This window comes from Berghia stephanieae, chromosome 1, assembly GCF_034508935.2.
Source record: "Berghia stephanieae isolate SIO BIC M18660-M18661 chromosome 1, UCSD_Bste_1.3, whole genome shotgun sequence".
Taxonomy (NCBI): Eukaryota; Metazoa; Mollusca; class Gastropoda; order Nudibranchia; family Aeolidiidae; genus Berghia; species Berghia stephanieae.
Window position 1 is genome coordinate 53,659,149 of NC_088360.1, and position 7,500 is coordinate 53,666,648.

The 7,500-nt window shown below is 37.1% G+C and overlaps 1 protein-coding gene across 13 annotated transcripts in view; it reads left to right on the forward strand.

Moving 5' to 3' along the window:
* The window catches only part of LOC144977516 (epithelial sodium channel subunit alpha-like), a 60,006-nt gene that overhangs the window by 31,616 nt on the left and 20,890 nt on the right, over positions 1 to 7,500 (forward strand). The gene's annotated exons all lie outside the window — the stretch shown is intronic.

A 7,500-nucleotide genomic window follows, 5' to 3' on the forward strand; every position in this document is an offset into this window, starting at 1 on the left:
CCTTATCTTGGCAAAGACTCTCGCACTTTGGACCAAGCAATATCTTGCGAAGTTCCAGGTTTAAGAATATTGCCAAGAACAAGGATATTTAAATGAAACGATATTTGAAGGACGAGGTTTTTGGCCAAATTATTAAATACGAGTTGGGTTTTTTTTTCCCGATTATGGCATTTAACTAATTAAATCCTTGCCCAATACTGGCATTTCTAATAAACTTGTTCCTTATGTTTTTAAGTTTTATTTCTCTTTTTATCCTAATAACGTGGGACTATTATTACTGGTTTTGTGCATGGCATGCTGTTATATTATGCAACATAGGCGTCAAATGATACCAGATACTATATTGTACCAAGGCTCTATTCTTGGCCCTGTATAATATGCAGCCCTTTCTGTGTGATATCCAGATTCAATTTGAATTATCATTTTTATGCAGATGATATGCAACTCTATGATTCAGCAACCCTTAGTAATTTACAATTCTTAATATATCGAAATTCGAACGGTTTCAACGAGATTAAATATTGGATGTACCAAAACAAGTTTAAGCTAAATGATAATAAAACAGATCTTGGTCCGTGGAAGGCCGAGTATACTTAAACAGGCAAATAAATCAGATATTACTCTCTAAACAGTACAATAAAATTTTCAAATAAAGCCAAAATCATTGACGTCATCAATGATAAAGATCTTCCCATGACAAGTCATGTGAATACCACCATACAATCTATGTACATAGAAATGAAAAAAAAAAATGAAAAAAATTGCCATCTAAAACCAAAGCATATATCAGAACTTTAGATTAATTCCCAAATTGACTATTTCAACTCCCTCTGGGTGAATTTATCTAGAGACAAAATGTGTAATCTTCAGGTTGCTCAAAATAATGCAGCCAGACTCATTGTACGAAATAAAGAAAAATACCCGCCAGCAACTCTCCTTCTCTCCTTCTCCGTGAGTTACATTGGCTTCCTGTGGAGAAAAGAGTTGCCTATAAGATTTGTATTGTTGTCTACAAATCCTTATGTCCCCAATAGAAACTTGAGGACTACCTTCTAAACATATATGTCCCCAATAGAAACTTGTCAGAGCTTACGTAAAATAGGTGAGCAATCGTGTCAATTTTCGACCCCCAATTTTTGTAACTCTCTCCCTTCACATGTGAGATGCTCGGATTCGTTGACAACTTTCAAATTCCGATTAAAGTTTTATATTTTCATGTCGTAAGTTGCAAAACTATTATCATTGGCACTGAACCGATTAATTGCTGTACTCTGGAAAGACCCGTCCTTCAGATTGACCGGAAAACTCATTCGTCAAAAATAGATCGATTTAAATAACCCTTACCTTGGCAAAGACTCTCGCACTTTGGACCAGGGAATACCTTGCGAGGTTCCAGGTTTAAGACTTTTGCCAAGAACAAGGATATTGATATGAAACGATATTTGAAGGACGAGTTTTTTGACCAAACTATCAAATACGAGTTGGGTTTTTTTTCCAGATTATATTGAATTCGTATCAATTTTTCCATCAACATTTGTCTTACTGTAATTTGTTTTGTTTTATATCACTGTAAAGCGCTTAGAGACTGTGGCAACAGGGTGAAGCGCAATATGAATGCCATTCTTTAATATTATTATTATTATTATTTTTTATTATATTATTATTAAATTATTATTATTATTATTATTATTATTATTATTATTATTTTATTATTATTATTATTATTATTATTATTATATTATTATTATTATTATTATTATTATTATTATTATTATTATTATTATTATTATTATTATTATTACTATATTATTATTATTATTATTATTATTATTATTATTATTATTATTATTATTATTATTATTATCATTATGTTTGTCTTAATTCGGTATCACCATTTTTATCGCCGGTGATACAAAAAGATGGTTGATTTATCACAGCTTTGAGCTGACTAGATACCATATGACATTGGATCCCCCATATTCATTTGGTTCTATGTCAAATTGCATAGAAATAGATAGAAAATGGTATAATGTCAAATATCAGGGGAAGGAAATTATTTTGTACTTGATGTTTACATCTTATAACTAAATCATTCATCTGGGTACTTATATCGTTTTGAGACGATTTGTTAATTATGGTACTGCATGATATATCAGAACGGAGTATTGCTTGAACCTAAGAGTGTGTGTTGTTTTACCATAAAACACACTTAACGTTTACTCGTTGTCGTTTTGATAGGACAATGATCCTATGCAAAGTCAAGTGTCAGATATGAATAATCGGATGGAAAACAGAATCGATCACAATGTGCCAGATATTATGTGCTCTTTCGATAAGCAGTCACAGAAACCCGAATAAAACCCCTCATTTAGACCACAAAAAGTTCAAAATAAAAAAAACAACAACATAATAATGTTACCAAAATAAATATTGAACTGTAATATCTCTGCATGGATTGCATATATGTTATCCTTATGCATGCTACTCTCTTGCAAATGATTATCTTTATCACAGAATTGTTTACAGAACTCGTTTAAATATCGTTGCACGAATGGTGCATAAATCATGTTCACCAATAGTTACGTTTTAGTTTGATATGCTCAGTGCATTGACAAATTTAGTGAATTGTGAGTTTTTATAATCTTTATGTAAATGAGTATGAGAAAAATAAGATGAATAATTGTGACATAAAAGGGACAATACGTTTGTTTTGTATTGCCCCTTTTATATGAGTCACCTTTACTCACCTTATTTTTCTCTATCCTGTACTCTAAGATTTAGTCACCTTTAGATTTTTTCAATGAGTAGTTTGTATTTGTTTATTCGTGTACCAGAGTGTGTGTTCGTTCAGTATAATTATCTAGATATGAAGACGATGTAAGTAGGTATGGGTTTTGCGAAAGGAATTAAAATGACTAGTAGACAATCATTAACCTCGGTGTACCTTTGGTACAAAATACATTCCTTTAATGGAGCATCAGCTTTTGTCAAAGTTGTCTACAATGATTTGACTTTTTGGGAGTTAAAAAAAAAAAAGCATGGCGCCATCTTAGACGGCCTTCTTGACAATGAGAACACAACAGTCTTTTGAGGAAGTTAGCGGGATCAACATGGGGTGCGCGGACCAAGAGCATGCACCCTGCCAGTGGGGCTGTGATGAATAAGTGAATCTATCCCGGTTCAACAGATTGCAAGCAGCGAATCCAAGGAGAAGGATATTTGCATCACGGATCAAAAGTAGTCATGAATACTTTTAATCCGGCCAGAATCATTTTAGTAAATGGACCAACATCTAATATTTTTTTTTATATTTGAAGGGAACAATAAATCATAATTTTTTTTTACAAATTCGTAATTATTTAGTAAAAACACCATAAAATAGTATTGGCTACAATAATTATTTCATAGAAATCAAATATCAACATTAAACATTAAGAAAACATTATGTTCAACATTTTGGTCTCCGCGATGGAATATCAAACGCCAACCTTACATAAAACAAGATGAAAAAAGAGTGACCTTTCTTGTCTCGTGACCTCCCGCTCTGGTTGCCGGCTAGTTTGTAGAATTCACGCCAAAATTTAAGAAAGCGTTTTACCAGTGTATTGTAGTATTGCCCCCTACGCATCCGCATTTGATTTTCACACTTACCGCTGTTCACACCATTCTATCATTATCCTTTTTTTTTATTATTGAAAGGGGTGGGGGGGGGGGGGATTAAGGCAGAAAAAAAAAAGATAAACCTAAACGGATAACGATAAAACCACTCGAAACAATTTTCTGTAAATCATATTCATATAAGCAAAAGCATGATAAAGTATGTTATATGCTTTGATCTTTATTTTTATTTATTTATTTATTGTTTGGGTAATCGTGGTAGTTAATTTTGTTTCGCTGTCATTGCTAACAATAAAATAGATGTGAGCGTTTTATTAGCATATTATTTGTATCATAAGATTCGCTCTATATCTTTGTTTATCACTAACACCTATTTGCCCCTTTTTTTTAAAACCCATTTTTTTAAAATACGTTAATTATTTAACTAGTATCCGGAATATTGTTCTGACTCGAGTTGGCATAAACGTCAGACGATAATTGATTTCAAACCATTTTTGCATAAAAAGTTAATGAAAAAAAACCACGATTACGTCAACCTTATTTATTGCCCAAACCAAGATATGCTTATTTGCAGGTCTGGTAACCCAGATTGCCTGGGCTCATTTTTGTAAATTAGTAAATACTCTCAAACCAAAACACAAAATATTATTCATTACAACGTTACATTAAGCCCATTTATTGCACTCGTTATCAGGTCTGCAAATATGAGCACGTAGCTCTATACCAAATGTAATCCAGCGTATACGTCTGGTGCCATGTCGGTATGAGATAAAATAATAGCCCACAATATTATGTGATCTGTTGCCCTAAAATGGAAATGGTTATTATATCGAGTAAACCTAATAATTGAAATCAATTAATAAGTTCAGACCCCGTGTGGTGTCCGGGGTCCCTCAACTGAGAGGGTCAAGAATAGCCCAACGCCAAGCCAGCGTGTCGTAAAAGGCGACTAATGGTGTGTGATTCCCCCATCTTTGAGTCACCTGGTCCTCCAGGTTGGGGGTTGGCAAAGGGTTAACACCCCTTTCCGTTAAACTCAAACCGTTACAGAAACACAGACCGACAAACTAAATCCTTTTTTTAGCTTGGGCGACCGAAGAGTTTCTGGAATTACAGAATTTATGAAGGACAACAGACAAAGCCGAAAGGACTCTGCTGACCCGATGACGTCTTCGCCAAACAAGCAGCTTCGAATTGCGTCGTGGAACGTTCGCACCATGTATGAAGCAGGAAAAAGCTCTCAAGTTGTGACTGAGATGAGAAGATACAGGCTGCATATACTTGGAGTAAGCGAAACCCACTGGATACAATCCGGACAGAAACACCTCAAGTCTGGGGAGAAGATTTTATATTCAGGGAGAGGGGACGGGATTCATACACAGGGAGTAGGAATAATTCTAAGCAAGTTTGCCCAGAAGTCACTGAGAGGATGGGAACAATGCGGAGAAAGGATCATCATGGCGTCCTTTACAACACGGAGTAAGAAGATCAACATGAACATTGTACAGATCTATGCCCCAACAAATGATGCAACAGATGAGGACAAAGATACATTTTATGGTCTGCTACAACAAGTCATTGACAAGTTGCCAAGGAAAGACATCAACATATTGATGGGAGATGCTAATGCAAAAGTGGGACAGGATAACGTAGGCTATGAAGGTATCATGGGACGTCATGGCATGGGAGAAATGAATGATAATGGAGAGAGATTTGCAAATTTCTGTGCATTCAACAGTTTGGTGATTGGAGGATCAGTGTTCCCCCATAAGAGGATCCACAAAGCAACTTGGGTCTCACCAGATGGTGTGACAGAGAATCAGATTGATCATTTTTGTATCTCTCGTAGATTCAGACGTTCATTGGAAGATGTGACAGTACGGAGAGGGGCAGATGTTGGATCAGACCACCACCTGCTATTGGCAAAGCTTAAGCTCCGACTCAGAAAACACGGGGCCAGATCACATACAAGAAGAAAATTCGAGGTGAATGCACTTGATGGGGAAAAGAATGAGGAATTCAAACTACAATTGAGTAATAGATTCCAACCTCTTACTGAGCTCGAGGAGGACATAGATGTAGAGTCACATTGGGCAAAGATCAAGGAAGTCTACATAACAACTTGCCACGAGGTATTGGGGGTAAAGAAATCGGAACATAAAGAATGGATAAGTCCAACCACCTTGGACCTTATTGAAAAGAGGAGAACAAGGAAGGAACAAGTGAATGCAAGCCGAACAAGGGCTTCAAGACTGGATGCACAAGAGCAGTATCGAGCCATAGCTAAGGAAGTCAAAAGATCTGTGAAGAAAGACAAGGAAGCATTCATGAACAGACTTGCAGAGAAAGCAGAAGCAGCAGCGACTGGAGGACACAAGAGGATCCTTTATCAAACTACCAAGACACTTGCTGGAAAATATGGGAAACCAGAGGTACCAGTCAAAGACAAAGATGGGAAAACTATTTTTGGAAAAGAGGCTCAATCTGAACGATGGAGGGAACATTTCAACTGCCTTCTGAACAGACCACCACCAGACAACCAGCCAGAAATTTTGCCTGCAAGGAATGAGCTACCAATTAGCTGTGATCCACCATCGATAGCAGAGATTGTGGGTGCCATTAACAAGATGAAAAGGGGGAAAGCTGCTGGACCAGACCAGATTCCACCGGAGGCTCTAAAAGTTGATGCGAAAAGAAATGCTGAGGCCCTGCACCCACTATTTGAGAGAATCTGGAATGACGGGATATTCCCAAAGGATTGGAAGGAAGGACATCTTATCAAGCTTCCAAAGAAAGGGGACCTCAGTAATTGTAATAATTATCGAGGCATCACTCTTCTTTCTATCCCAGGAAAGGTTTTCAACCGTATTATTTTAGAGAGAATTAAGAATGCAACAGATGCTAAACTGCGGGACGAACAGGCAGGTTTTCGGAAAAACCGTTCAACCACCGACCAGATTGCCTCTCTGCGAGTCATAGTAGAACAGTCTATAGAATGGAACTCTCCTCTTATTGTCAACTTTCTGGATTACGAGAAGGCTTTCGACAGTATTGACAGAGCAACATTGTGGAAAATTCTGGCACATTATGGACTTCCTGAAAAGATAGTAAACCTCATTAAGGAAATGTATGAAGGATCAAGTTGCAGGGTTGTACATGAAGATCAGCTTACTGACAGCTTTGAAATTAAGACTGGTGTCAAGCAGGGATGCTTGCTCTCACCATTCCTGTTCATCCTTGCCATTGATTGGCTAATGAAGGAAACCTCCAAAGGGAGAAGAAATGGGATACAGTGGACCCCCTGGACACAGTTGGATGATCTGGATTTTGCAGATGATCTGGCTCTTCTGTCCCACACCCAGGACCAGATGCAAGCAAAAACCACAATTATAAACAGCCTCTCGGAATCAATTGGTCTAAGAATTCACCCTGCAAAGTCAAAGGTCTTGAGGATAGGTACGCGTCAAAGGGAGCAGATCAAAGTAAAAGATCAGAAACTCGAAGATATAGACACTTTCTGCTATCTCGGAAGTATAATTGACAAGGATGGAGGCACGGAAGCAGAGGTGAAAGCACGAATAGGAAAGGCACAGGCTGCATTCACATCTTTGAACAGAGTTTGGAGAACTAAAGATATCTCCCTTCAACTAAAGCTAAGACTTTTCAACTCAAACGTGAAGTCTGTCCTACTGTATGGATGTGAAACTTGGAACGCATCACAGGCATGTATAAGGAGGGTACAGATTTTCGTAAACAGGTGCATGCGTAAGCTACTCAGAATAAAATGGATGGATAGAATAAAAAATGAAGAAGTATGGAAAAGAACACAGCAGAAACCAGTGGGAGAGGATATAGGAAGAAGACGATGGAGGTGGATTGGAC